This window comes from Phaenicophaeus curvirostris, chromosome 8 (genome assembly GCF_032191515.1).
Source record: "Phaenicophaeus curvirostris isolate KB17595 chromosome 8, BPBGC_Pcur_1.0, whole genome shotgun sequence".
NCBI lineage: Eukaryota > Metazoa > Chordata > Aves > Cuculiformes > Cuculidae > Phaenicophaeus > Phaenicophaeus curvirostris.
The window spans coordinates 21,909,646-21,924,080 of record NC_091399.1 but is presented as its reverse complement, the minus strand read 5'-3'; positions in this window follow the sequence as shown (position 1 = coordinate 21,924,080).

Below are 14,435 nucleotides of genomic sequence, written 5' to 3'. Positions count from 1 at the left end.
ACATCTACTTGTGAAAAAATAAAATGGTTAGTGTCAGGAAATTTGAACTGGGATCCGCATGTGGATTTTTCTACTGCTACCACACCTCACAGTTTATTAAGATTTTAAAGATACTGAGCGCTTGAATTCCTCGGCAGAATACTGGGGCTGAAAGAACAACCCCATTGGCAGTAGTGGACTAAAATATGCCTCTGATCCACAAAGTCTGTGGATCCACAGAAAAATCCACATGTGGCGTGGATTAATGGAGCACACAACTACAACATCAGCACGGCAGGGAGTAAAAGATGATGCCCAGTTGTGTCAGAACTCTTGTTCTGATTCTCACTCCACCAGCTTTGCCACTTATCATATGTGAGAAGCAGTAGAAGATCTTAAAGGCTGCATGTTGGGTTAAGAAGAGTTGAGGTGGACTTGGCAGTGTGAGGTTTACGGTTGGGATTGAGGAACTTAAAGGTCTTTTCCAACCTAAATGCTTCTGTGATTCTGTGGAGAGCGGGGTTGCACGTATGCATGAAGCAGAAGTTTTAGGACGAGCCTGAAGTGAGGCATTCTAAGATCAGGGGAGGGACGCATGCAGCCAGCAAGGGACCATGTGATCCAGCTCTTGAAAATGAAGTCAGGCGCTACACAGCTGGCTTTGTCTTCCCAGGAATTCTGGCTGTGTCCTGCGTTATTTCTACACCAACACAGGCAAGGCCTGACAGCGGTTAAAACAGCATGTGAAACCTCTCGAGAGACGCTCGCTACCTCATTCCTCCTGGCCTTCAAAATGCCTCTAAAAAGCTTAAGCCAAGGCAGGCTCTTTCATGTTAGCAGCAAAATATAATTAACTGAAACCGATTTAGAAACTGTTTCTTCATATAAACATTTCTGCGGCTGAAGCTGCAGAGGGAGAGCTGGCGTGGGTCTAAGCTGAGGCGTTTGGAACGAAAGAAGATAGCAAATGCCTCCTTGTAACACATACAGCAAAATCCCAAATGCCTGGAGGGAAAAACTTTTTAATGATAATTTCTTACATTTATGTAGCACCTTTTATTCCCTGGGATCCCAAGCACTTCATTAATGCTACGCAGAGAGCTTCACCATGGCAATGGAGCCACTACAGGCATCCTTCTCTGGAAATCTCATTGCCAGTTGACACATTTCTTTCAATAGCAAAATACTCTGCTTATCCCGTATGTAGCGCCCAGACCAACAACAGATAAAAGGTTAAATCATATGTTTTGGAGGGGCAGGACAATGATTTTCAGAATAGCAATGCGCTCCTGTAATAGATACATTGGATTTATCCCACCCACTTCCCTCTCCTTGACCGCTTTGATCTCATCTTTATACCCAGCCTTCCACAGAAACATTCTGTCTTCTGTAACATTGTCAAAACTGAAACAATCCTGGATGTCTGAATTTCAGACAAAAATGGGGTTTATTGGGGAAAAAGTAGCATAGCATCTTTTATTAAATCCACTACTAGAAATTTAAAAAGTAGAGATGTTTTTGAGGACCCAAGACATCATGCTTTTTTTTTTGCTGCCAAGATGGTTGTCTTACTAAAATACCTTTAAAATAACTTTAGCTACAAAGCTTTCCTGTCTTTACCCTCATAACTACACAAAAAAAAGCCCCCAGAAACAGGTCAGAAAAGATATCTGTGCTATTGTTTGACTTGCCACAGAGCTTTTCAGTTCATTCAACAGGGATGTTTCCAGTTTCTTGGCCTTTCATACAAAAATTAGCACTTATTTCACCAATACTACCAAATTTAGATGCACTGGTTGTTTCAGTAATTAACATGATTTCCATTGAAATTTTAGAAAAACTGATAACAGAATGAATTGGAGCAGTTTGATTTATTTCAACATCATAAAAATTGAAGGAGGAAAAGTGACTTTTCTGAACTCCATTTTTTTGTTGTCGTTTGAGCTGTGGATTCCTGCTTTGTTGGCTTGCTGCTTTCACAGGCTCTTTTGAAATGCAGTTGTCAGCGTTAATTAAAGAGGATTGTCGAGTCTTGTCTGTTTTCCAGACACACCAAAAAATGTATTTTATTTATAACATAAGTGTAGTCTCTGCTGTAAATCAAGATATTCCTGTCATCTTTGTCGGTACCTTCAGGACTGCGAGTAAACCAACAAGAGGGCAGGAAGGATGTACAGGTGAAATTAAAGCCACCAGCTATTAAAACCTCTGGCTCTCTTAGCAGTGATCCCGGGGTAAGGTTAGTCCTGGAATAACACATTCTGCAATGGAAGGATGCTTAGAGACTCTGCCAAGGGGAATATTACTGCTTGGCACTGTTCGTTGTCTCACAAAGACAGGAGCCGCTCTGGGTCCTGGTGCTGGCTGGCTGTCCAAGGGCCCTGTACAAGAATTGCCGTGGCTCAAACCTGCTTTCACAAAGCAGCTTTTGTTGCAGGGCAGCAGCTCCGATCCCGGCCTCCCACCACCATCTCCCGTTTCCAGCCTCACCAGTGAGGAGTCATTGTCATCTGCCTCTGCCCAGAGAGGAGCGCTGGCCGCCTGGCACGCAAGGCTCCGTTCTTCACTGCTCCCCAGGTACCACCAGAATAAACATCATTAACAAACAAATCTTTGACTAATTACCAGTAGTAATTCATTAACTTTGTTCTCTATGCTTATTTTCTCTTGTCTCACGTTATTCGGATTCATACCCATTAAAACGATGACAGTTATTCCTACATCTTTGTTCTCTTCAGGAGGACCTGACATCTCTCTTCTCGCATCTGAGTGACTGAGCTCAAGCCTCACAGGATTCTGAGATCACAAGAAATCAGACTAGAGTAGGAAGCCGCCTCTGTGCGTTATAGCCCCGACCTTCTTAAACCAAGAGTGCAGCCTTGGAGGGCTGCCACGAGCATCTTGCACAGGAAGCAGCAAAGCATGAAACCGTGCTATGAACAACAGAACCAGAAGAGATTTCTTCCTGAGTCTGCTGATGGATGGTGATTTAGGTGGAGAGGAAGAAAGCTGTGGCAATAAACTGGCCTTCAGTAGATGATGGAAAGGACCTCGCAATAACAGGTATAAATTATCATAGCTCTGCTTAACCCACTCTGATGGCTCAGTTAACGTTCTAGTGCCAAAATCGCACACAAGGAGAAGACAGAAAGAGTTGTTCCAAGTTCTCTGTTCCAGTGTCACACTGGTAGCCTTAACGAACCCCTGCAGAGGACAGGGCTTAAAAGAGTCCAGGTCCTACCACTATTGATCACACCCTGAACTTCGCCAGGACTGTCCCGCACTGGCAAAGCGTTTCTGGTGGGAAGGAAAGCTCAGAGGGCCCGCAGAGGGCCATGCTCTGCTCTCCTCCCAGCGGTGTCACACCCAGGCAGGGCTTGGAACCGCCTCTTGTTCCCACAGCCTCCCAGTGCTCTGCCCGGCGGGGAAGTGATCGTGGTTCCTTGCCTTTCAGGTGGACACACGCCATCCTGGCCTTATGTAAATCTGCATTATTGTTCATAAAGCACCAGAGCTTTGGGTATGGGAACACATAATAATCAGATTTAAAGAAGAAGAAAAGAAAGCAAAAAAAGCACTTTATTACTATTAATGTGGAAGTGCTGAGGAGCTTATTTTGTGTTTAGGTAAGATCAGAGCAGCAGAAAGTCTGTTTGATATGCCATACCTTCTGTTTGTTTCTTAATTGTAAGGAGTTTGGTTTTGATCAAGACAATTAATTATGAATATAGCTGAGTCTTCTAACATCAGAGATGGAGTTTAAAAAACTACAAAAGCCTTTTTAAAGTATATTGTACTGTATAGGTAAGTCTATATCTTCAGGGCATGAAAACAGATGTCTTGGTAATTGAATCCTGAGGCGGAGGGGGAAAACTATGTGAAACTGTGACAGATTTACGCAGTCTCAGTAAATACACAAGTTTGAAAACTTGTTTATCAGATTCTGTGGTCGTACAGAGCCGGCGTCTGGCACGGCGGGCTGGCAGAAACGGAAAGGACGAGTTACAACCCAGGGTCATCACAAGGCCAGCTTCATCACCCTTGAACTTCTTCCTTTGCAGCCTCCCTGCTGGTCCCTCCCTGTGCCAAGGGCAGAGCAGCACCTCCCGCTCCTCCCCTGCCTCCCCAGCCTGGCCACATCCCCTCCGATGGATTGTTGGAGCCCCTCTCAGGAAATGCTGTTGCAGGTGTGGGATTTGCAGGCAGACCTTGCATTATTGCACCAGTGCCCTTAGTGCAGAGCTCCCAGAACACGAAATGTCTCATTACGAGCTCAGGGCAACGGCTGCCGAGACTTTAATGAGCTTTCAACCAGGCTCCAGAAAGGAAATGCTAGTGCTAATTTTCCAGTAATAGAAACCCCCATATTTAAACCTGCTGTACAACAGTTATTTTGGTCTCCTGGAACGCGTGCTGAGCAGGGGTTTTGCAGGCAGAAGGAAGAAGAAACCTAGAAGTTCTGTTCTCTTGTAAAACGTGTCCCAGTTTCGCAGCCTGTGGCTCTGGTTTCCAGCAGTGCGCTCAGAGGTCGGCATGTGGGAATGGCCTTGGGTCAGGCTTTGGAGGCGTATTTTTAGCTGGACTGTGTGGCTAATCCATAGAGAAAAAATGCAGTATCCATGAAAGCAGGAAGAGCCAGCAGAGCAGTTTGGGATTTTCAGCCGGGCAGCGCTGTGGAGAGCTCACACCCCTCTCCCAAGTGTCCCCAGTCCCTGCCCAGGCACCTCGGAGCTCCTTTTGCAGAGCTTAGGTGTGAGCAGCCATTCAAACGCTCCCCTGGCTTCGAGTTACCATGTTTGTGTTCTGCTTTAAAGCAGCAGAGCAGTTTTTACTCACTCTGCACAAAAGAGAATCTGGATTCTCAATCCTAACCGGAGCCAGATAATGGGGGTTTAATATTTCATGTGGACGTCTGACTCAGCAAGTCATTTAACCTCGCTGATGTGGGACGGGGAACACTTCTAAAAGGTCCCCATTTAGGAATAAGCACTAGCTGTGCGTCTGTCACATATCAGCTGCGCTTTTTAGAGGAGGAGAGCATCCTCCTGTTTGTGGTAGCAACTTCGGAAGCGCAGCTTTTCCCAGCAGCTGCTAAACTGGCACACGCTGGGGAAAACAGCGCTGGTTAGGGTCGATTTAGGACAGTGAGTGCTCACTGAACAGCACACGATCGCTTCCATCGGTAACGTGTTATAGTTACATCCCTTACAAAGAAATAGTTGTATATTGAAAACTTCTGCGCTTCATTTAATTTAGAAATTACTGTTTTCTTTTTTTCATTTCTCTTTTCTTGTTTTTCGCACTGGCTGGGTTTGAGAAGAGACCATAGAAATGGGAACTGTCATGAAAGAGCTTGGAGGAGAACCCAGAATTCCTCCTTATTCTTTATTTCACCTCAGTGGAACTGTGAGTGTGAGAGCCGGCTAGGCCCAGAGCTGAGCCGTGTCTTCCAGAGCCTGGGAGACTCAGGAAAGAGCCTGCGCTTTACATTCTGCTGTTGGGAATATTGTTTCAATCTGAATTTTACTGCTATTTAAAAGCACTGGAAGTTCCTGCGGGTGTTTGGCCATGTAATGACGGGCAGGCTCTGGTTTCTTCTCCCTGGGGCCCAGCGCAGCGCGTGAGGAAAAGGCCCCGGCCACGCGTCTGCTCTCATGTCAGCACGTGTGGCACCTTGCAGGGGGTCAGAGCCACGTCCACGCTCTGCGAAGTCTGATGAACAAATCATGAAACCTGCCAGAAGGAGCAGAGCAGGAAGGCCCGGCCGTGCTTCTGATCTTCATGGCTTCAGCACTGGCAAGAGAAATGTCACGGTTCCCAAAATCAAGCCTGTTCACCCCTGCATTAAACATTAACAAGGGCTTAAGAAGAGAGGCTGTGGAAGGCAGGCTGGGAGCACGGGAGCTGCAGCTCTGTACACAAGAGCAGTTTTGTGCTCCTGTGGCTGCTCAGCTCTGCTGGCTCAGCTGGAACAGAGGCGGGACCTCTGTGGGCGACACCATCTCATCAGCACAGGGATCCCAAAAGGAAAATGGTTGGTCAGGGAGCCCATGGCAGTGGGAGGGGAAAAGGGATCCAGCTTCTTCCCTTTGCTGTCACGCAGGGCACACGTTACACCAGGAGGGAGCGAGAGCCCCCTCACTGTCCTCCTCCCCAGCGGCTCTTCTCATCTTATCAAGGGCAAGCAAGTGAAATGCCTGTTTTAAAGTCTCACAGCCAGAAAAGAATGTATGGGATCCATTCTGCTACTGTGGCCTTAAGGCAACGTGCGCCAGTGTCCTAAACCAGGTAAAACTGCTCAGAAAATAACATAAAAGTGAAGACTTCAGTGAGTGTGTTAAAAACATCACCGTGTCTCTCACGTAGGCTCAGCTGTTGAGTAACGTCACTGCTCAGCATCACCATCCGTGCGACGCAGAGAATGGAAACGGCACATTCCTATGTAAGAAACGCAGCCTGGTCTGTACACAAGCCTCGTGCCCCTTTCATTTAATCTGTAGAGAAACAGGAGCCCCACCAGCCAACAGAGAAGGTGTCGTGTGCACCTGCCCCAGCCCGCGACTGCAGCAGCCTCGCCTCCCACGGGTGCCTCGCTGGCTCTGCTTGAGCACAACTTGTAACCATCAAGATTCCGGATGAGAGGAAGAAGAGGAACCAGGCTATGATCCTCGACTCGCAGGGGCCTGTGCTGACCTTTCAGGGAGTCGCTAACAGGAGACGAGCGCAATTGCTCCTCTGCGGAACTGCATTGAGTTGCTGTCTGTTACTGCACTGTGCCCCGTGCTTCAGGTACACAAAAGAAATGCACAATAATTAATTGATGTCATTAAATTACTGTGGTGTTAGCAGAGACCTTTGGGCTCTGGCACCTCACGAGCAGCTCTGTTCACCTGTGGATTTGCCAGTCGAGCTTTCCTCTGCCCTGGAAACAACCCCCTTCCTGGGGGCAGGAAGGGATCCTCGGCTCAAGTCCAGTAACACCAACGCCTACAGGGGATCAGGCAATGCTGGCCTGGCTGGAAGATGGGGAGGTTGAGGGGCATCTCCACTTGAAGTCTGCAACACGGGAGAAACATCCAAGTGTCTCCAGATCAGACCAGGACCCATCACCACAAGGCATCGCTGTGGATTGCAGCACCGAGCGCTTTTAGAGGCTCCATCCCTGCAGACAGGATTCACTGTCCACTCGCCGCCTCCGGTCGCTGCAGTCAAAGGCAGGTGAGAAGCGGGCTCGGGCTGGCACAGTTTTGCACTGCTCGCTGATCTCTCATCCTAATGACCTGCAGCTGAAACAGATGTTCTGCTCTAGCGCTTTAAAGCACTTCTCAGAACTCAACACTAATTTATTCTTTAACAGTGCAGGGAAAAAAGAAAAGATGTCTGGTGTCGTTACTCACACAGGAGAACAATGTGAAAAATGGAACCAGATGTTTCTCATTTGAGCATGAATAAGAGGGAAGTGAAAGAAAAGAAGATGATGTAGCAGTGATTAAGAAAAGTACGCCGGCTTGGTTAAGTCAAGACAATTTCTTATGGATCTCCAGTCAGTCCTGAAAGATCTTTCCAACAGCTCAGGCCCTGATTCAGCAAGCGCGTGGAAGCTCTCAACTCCAGCTGTGGAGCCTCCCTCACGTCCTTCGTTTAGGATGTTTTTAAGCGCTGCATGGCCAAGTGAACACTTCACAGCTTGGAGCAGAAGGACTGACGGCACTGTTCGTGCAGGCAGGAGAGCAGCGACTGTTCTCACAAGTTACAGACATCAACATTTGAATATCAGAGCAGAAATAAAGTCAAACTGAGAACACCTTGTTTCCTGAAACACAGAGAAGGGCTTTGATTTTCCTGTAGCACAGACAGAGCGTTGTGAGACCCCAAAGTGGCAACCAGGGGCCCATGACAGGCTCCCCACTGAGATCTCTGCTCCCCCCGGGCTTGGCCCTGCCAGGAGGGACCTGCTCTGCTCTGGCAGCCGCCCCTGTCCTCTCCCTGTCCTGGCAGATGGAAAGGTCCAACTTCAGCTGCATCACTTTAACCACTAAAACTCCTTTGGGAACCTCCAGCGGGGCAGGTTTCACTGAGGGAAACTCAATCCTTTACCACCACCGAGAACAAGACCCCTGGCTAAGGGGTGAGGGACCCTGGGTGTGTGTAACGGGCCCTGATATCTCTGTGCCAGCCCAGTTTTCCCTCTTTGTTCCCCTGATAAAACTCCGTGCTCTCCAGCCCCACTGCGTTTGGGTCCCTTCTACCCTTCCCGCCGCAGCCAAGCCCCAGCCAGCGGGAACGCAGCTCCTCCTGATGCTCCCAACAAGGATGAGCTGCAAGAGCAACGTTGCGATTCCCCGTGGATCACAGCACTGCTGAAATAACCCTTTTGTTTCCAGATCCTGCTCATCCGTCAGGAGCCACGGGGCAGAAAGAAAGCAGCACAAAATTTCTTTTACAGTGGGATCCTTAGAAGGAAAAATGGAAAAACTCAGCTTCAAATCCTCTTGTTTGAGTTTCTGGGACAAAACTTCAGCTGTAGGAAGCAGCCGCTTTCCACTCAGCACTTTAAATACAAAAGTCACGTTTCTGAATCTCACTGATCAAGCGCAGTTGAGAGAGACCTGGCCCTGTGCACAGCCCACGGCCTGCGCCGCACAATTAACAGTCTCGTTAGCATTGCTGGATGCAAATGCTCCCGGGATGCAAGGAGAGATTTGTATTTCAGATTAATATTTTATGGGAACCCTGTGTGTACATGATAAATGAATAAATGGTGGGAGGACGCCAGGGGACACACAGAACACGTGCATTGTGTGCGAGAACGGCATTAATTCTTCACTGTTCACAACAGCCACAAGATGGTTGAGGAGCAAGAAGATTTATTATTGTAATTAGGAAGGAGGAGAGTCTAAGGGAAGAAAAATGAGAGATCAAGGGAGGCGTTTCACGTTACGGCTTCTCCAGCTGCAAAGCTGGCTGGGGAGGTTTTCCGAGCCCTCCTGCCTTCATCCCCTCCACCCTGGCTGCACATTTCCATCCCGAGAGCTCTGCCCCTTCACCCGTTTGCACGCTCGGCTTTACCCAGCTCCTCTTCACACCACGGGATCACACCCCAGCCTGCTTGGCCTCTCCCTCACCTCCAGCTCTTCAAGGCACGACACCACATAAAGTCACAGCACTGATCCTGTACCACAGATCCCACACAAAGCGGCCCTGGGGAGACTGGGAACAGGGCTTGGGATTGGGGTTAAACAGGAGAGATACTGGGAGAGAAGCATCACTGATTCCCCACGGTTTCAGCTTCTGGGTCACCCCCTCCCCACTGAAGTTATTCCATTCCTTATTCCACTGAAGTTCTGCGGCTGCTCTGGGATGATGTGAAGCTCTCTCGCACTTTAACTATAAGAAATTTAATATTACATTTGTCCAAAACCCTCCTGGAGCGAAAGAAGATCCCTGAGGGGATATCATTAACTGCCTGCTACTTATCAGCAATGGTTATTCCCCAAGACAACTCTCCTGTTTAATCTTTATGCTCTCAACGAGAACTCAGCTCTCGTTGTGATCAAGTGTTTAATTTTCTTGAAAGATTTTCTCTGACTTTATTCATTATTGAAGGGGATTTTAACTTTACCCCAACTCTTTAATGGCTAAATCTTGCATATCCGCGATTTCAAGCGGGGGTATTGCAGTTACTCTAAGTAAATAGTTCAAGGATTTGGTCTTGATAGGGAGCTGGAACATTTCAAATCAAAACAAAATTGAAACTGCAGGTTCTTTTCCACTTCAGAACAGAGTTTTTAGTCTCCCCACGTGCTCTGTCACTGCACTGGAATAAGGAGCGGCTGGTGCTGCGGCGCGAGCTCCCGTGCCAGCCAAGTGCCGTCGGTGTGAGTGGCAGCCCGGCACGGGGAAGAGGTTCACTGGTGGCTTCATCTGCAGGAGATCAAAGGTAACCGAGATAACAGAGACAAACAAAGAGAAGCGGGGATGCAGAATGTATTCTGACTTTCCTCGTCTCCACAGGCAATGCTATCGCTAAATTCCCTCTTATTGTTTACAGCAGAACTTTAAAGCACACAGGAGAGGAAAAAGAAAGAAAAACCAGTAGAGGTTCCGCACAGAGCAAAGCCCAGGAACCCTTGAGCCCGCTGGCTTTCCTCTCTCACAGCATCCTCGGTCCTTCCCTGGGTCACCACACCCAGTGGGAGTGCGGATCGCAGGGGGGTATCCAATAACACAACTGTTAGAGGGCGAGCAGCCCGTGGTCCTTGGAGAGGCTGCGCCGCAGGGCTGAGAGGTCTCTGGCGAGGCCTGTTCTGGTTTGTCCTGCTGGGCCCTCCCATTTCCAAGGACCTTGGTGTCCACGACGCCCTTTTCCACCAGCTTGAAGATGGCCTTGGTTAACTATAAGCACTGGCCTTACTGCGTGCCAGGGCCCTGCGTTATCGTAGAGAGGGATGCCCTCTCAAAAACGTGCAGTTAGTTATCAGACTGGAAGTTACTTACAGCAAGTGACTTGGTCACAAAACTGACTCTAATCTACCTCGAACTACAACACTAATTCCTATATATTTTATTACTTTCTAATTATTTTCATTGTTATCGTTAGCATTGCATTAAAGCTGTAATTGTAGTTTCCAGCTTGTAAGTTTTTTCCTCATTTCCCTCTCCCCTTTTCCTGCAGGGTGTGGGGGGGAAGGGATTTTTGCGGGGCATTAGCTGCTGAATTGGGCCGGGTGGGGCTAAACCACGACAACTTCCCTGTTTCTCAAGGAAGCGACTGGGGTTAATTAATTCATTGATGCTTACATGAGTCTTTTCCCTAAATCAACACAATTTCAATTATTTCAGTTGATGACGGAGATTTGTTTTTCAAACAGGTACCACACGGCCCATGAACGCTGGGCAATAACCACAAGGCGACCTCCTTAAGATTAATCTCATGTTGCACAACCTCACAGAGTGAGCGCTTATCCCCCTGCCGCGCTTCTGCTGGGGCACTCGGTCTCAGCAGCCCCGTCTGCTTTCCTCACAGCCAATGCCAGAGAAGACAAGCAGGACGGGCGGAAAGAGCACAGCAAGAGAGATGCAATCGCAAAGAATCAGAGCAACAGCCTCAGAAAGAGCAGGACTCACAGCAGGTTGGCTTGAGTGGCAGCCGTGCAGTTCTGGGCTGGTTCCAAGGGTCCACCTTGCAAGAGCCTGGTGGCTTTGGATTCCATCCCCGCTGACCGAAATGCATATTACACACACAGACAATATTTTCTAACTGCACTGTTGCTTTTCAGAAAGCACTGGTTCAGCCCCAGCACAGGACAAACTTTCTCCAAGGCTTCATTTCTCTATCTCCAAGACTCAAACAAGAGGCATGTGGAGAATCTTTGAGTGCTGCCCTTCACACTTGCATTCAAACCTTCCCTGCTTCACCAGCCGTGGGCCATTGCTCTGGAACAGAGGACATTCACAGCTCATAAACAACAAACTCCTGCAGGTCAGTCACCTGGCTTCTTCACAGGCCCCGTTCCAGCCAGCAGGCAGCTTGGAAGCAGAACATCCCGGCACACACTGCCTGCCTGATAAGCGTGTGAGCTGATGGCTACGCCTGGCCTTGACAAGCACACAGATATGAGCCTCGTGTTGCGGTTTATGTCAAGCAAATGCCAGAGGTCTCCCAGTGTCACTGTAACAACTGTGCAGACACGGGATTCTCTTAGCGTTCCCCGCCTCCTCTAGGCCAGAGAAAGAACATCTATTTCATGCTTCTTGATTTTAAGAGTGAATGTTTCATTGCTTCCTGAACAGCACTTAAGTGCCAGGTGTCACCTCTGAGCCCACCGTGCACAGACAAGGATCTCAGTTCAGCTGAGAACACGGCTCTGCTAGAAACCAGCCGCTGGCTAACGGTATTTCCGCTCCTCGGTAACCGCTCACAGCTCCCTCACAGCCTGGCCACTCCAGGCAGGTCCGTGCCAGCCTGGAACAAACCGGGACAGCTATTCCAACCACCAGCCAGGCTTTGGCTGGAAGGCACAGCCCCATTTGCAGGGAGATGGAAGCACTGCGGAGCGAGCCAGGGGACAGTCACGTCTTTGAAGGCAACTGCACACTCTGCTCCCGCCTGCCAACAGGTATCCGTGAGCACCGCCGCTGCCCAGGATCCCTCGTGTTGCCATCGGAGCGTGTCAGTAATCTGTGCCTCTCTGCCCACACTCCACAGGATGAACCCTCTGTGGATTCACATTCCCAAAGGGCTCTGGTGTTTTCCAGAGCTGAGGATTCGGTCCTAGATTCTTAGTGTTCCTCTGCCCCCAGGCGGGGCCTGGCCAAGCACAACCCTGAGCAGCGTGTGGTTCGTACCAGTGCGAATGGAGCACACAGGGACTCCCCAGAAACGGCCCTTTCCAAAGACCCACCCGGCTGCTGCAGAACGAGGGGCTCCAGAAATACAACAGCACTTCCAGCCGGGCGTCTCCACGGACCTCCGGCCCATGCTGGGGTCACAGGCCCTGGGTTTGGGCATGTCAATCCATCGCTTCTCCAGAGAGGTGAAACCACTGTTGAGAGGGACACAACCGTGTTTGCTCTACGATGACGATCAAAGGCTGCCTGGAGTCCCCAAACCAGCCTCCCTCCCCTCCAGCGGCGTGTGAACAGCGAACGCTACCCCCTTCAAGCGGGATCCGACTCTGCTCACTGCTACCCGAGCAGGGAGTGCTGGAGATGAAAGCGGCTGTCTCGGCAGAGCAGGTGTGACATCTGCTACAGCACCAAAAATACACCTTCAGCTTCCCCTCAGACCTGCCAAACCCGCTCTGAGGAAACAAACCTGGGAAGTAGCACAAATACACATGCTGCTCTGGTTTCGAAGGAGGACCTGACCTATTTTCCCATCGCCCGTTTCAAATGTCTCTTCGACAAGACCATTTTGCTGAAACAAGGTTCTCTGGGTGGAGTCACCCCACCAGGACACGGCCTGCGCGCGAGGGCGGTGAGGAGGTCACTCACGCCACCGCCACTCTCTGCGCCCTGTGGGACGTGAGCACGCTCCACACCCCACCTGGTCAGCTCTGCACAAACACACAACCCGACAGCCTCCCCCATCCTGTGCTCGGACCGGGGATTGATAGAAACTGGTTGTGCAACCCCACATCACGTGGGGGTCCTCTGGTAAGTTATTTTCTCCACCCTTATTTGTGGAACATGTGTTTTCCATACCCTTCCCGTAGGTGACCTGGCTCACGAGGAGACAGGAGGTTCCTGTTGGCGAGAATGACCTACTTAAATCAGGAACAATTAACGGCGCAGTCCCTACTGACAGACTCGCTGAAGGAACCTGCACAAAAACCCCAAAGTGAAGAAGCCAGCAATGTTTCTCGCGGCCAAAGTTCTGGTCACACCGGAGGGTCTGGGGGGATCAAACCCCAGCGTGGTTGTGATTCGTTACTAGCAATGCAGATAGGACACATCTGGGGGCTGTCACCATACCGATCACTCATCTGCATTTATTAGCCCTCATCCTTTATTCTTGTTTTCTCTTTGCACTCGTCGTCAAAGTTAGTTACAGGTGCCTGGTTAGCATATTCTATAGGAAGATGCAAATCGAGAAAAACCCCAGTGAAATAAATCCATGCAGCTCCCGTGTGGTGTTGCATTTGGCTGTAGGTGTCAAACACAAAGAACCGTTTACCCCTCCGGGCCCTCCTGGCTGCCCGCGGCCGCCCTGTTGTACCAGCAGAGGGCAGTCAGCATCGCCCCAGCCCGGAGAGGGCTCCGGGGAGACCGCCTGGTGACCTTCACGTACTTGAAGAGGCGACGAGAAAGCCGGGGAGGGGCTGCTCACAAAGGCTTGTGGTGACAGCACGAGGGGGAACGGGGATAAACTGGAGAGGGGCAGAGTTAGACCAGACCTAAGGAAGAATTTCTTCACCATGAGGGTGGGGAGGCCCCGGCCCAGCTGCCCCATCCCTGGAGGGGTTCAAGGCCAGGCTGGATGGGGCTGGGAGCCCCTGACCCAGTGGGAGGTGTCCCTGCCCAGGGCAGGGGTGGGACTGGGTGGGCTTTGAGGTCCCTTCCAACCCGAACCATTCTATCATTCTATGATTGTGCCTCTCTGGTGTCTCGAGTTGTACGAGGATGGTGAAAAGCCTTGAGCTCATTGCAAAGGTAATTTTTAATTCAGTTTCCTTCTACATCTTCCCTTCTAGAAAAACTGATCAGGACCGAGATACGCCTTTCTGTTTAGAGCCCTGCTGCTGAGCAAGGCCAAACATTATCTGCACAGTTACCTGGCAGCAAGTTCATCTGGCACCGGGTGCACATCCAGCCCCAAACGCCCGCTGCTGCCACCCCCCTGGGCACGTTTTACACTCCCCAATTCCGAGTCGGTGCTCAGGGAGTAGCACACAACATTATTAACGTCAGCAGCTGGTGCAACATGGGAGATGTGACTCTGTGCCGAGGGGCCA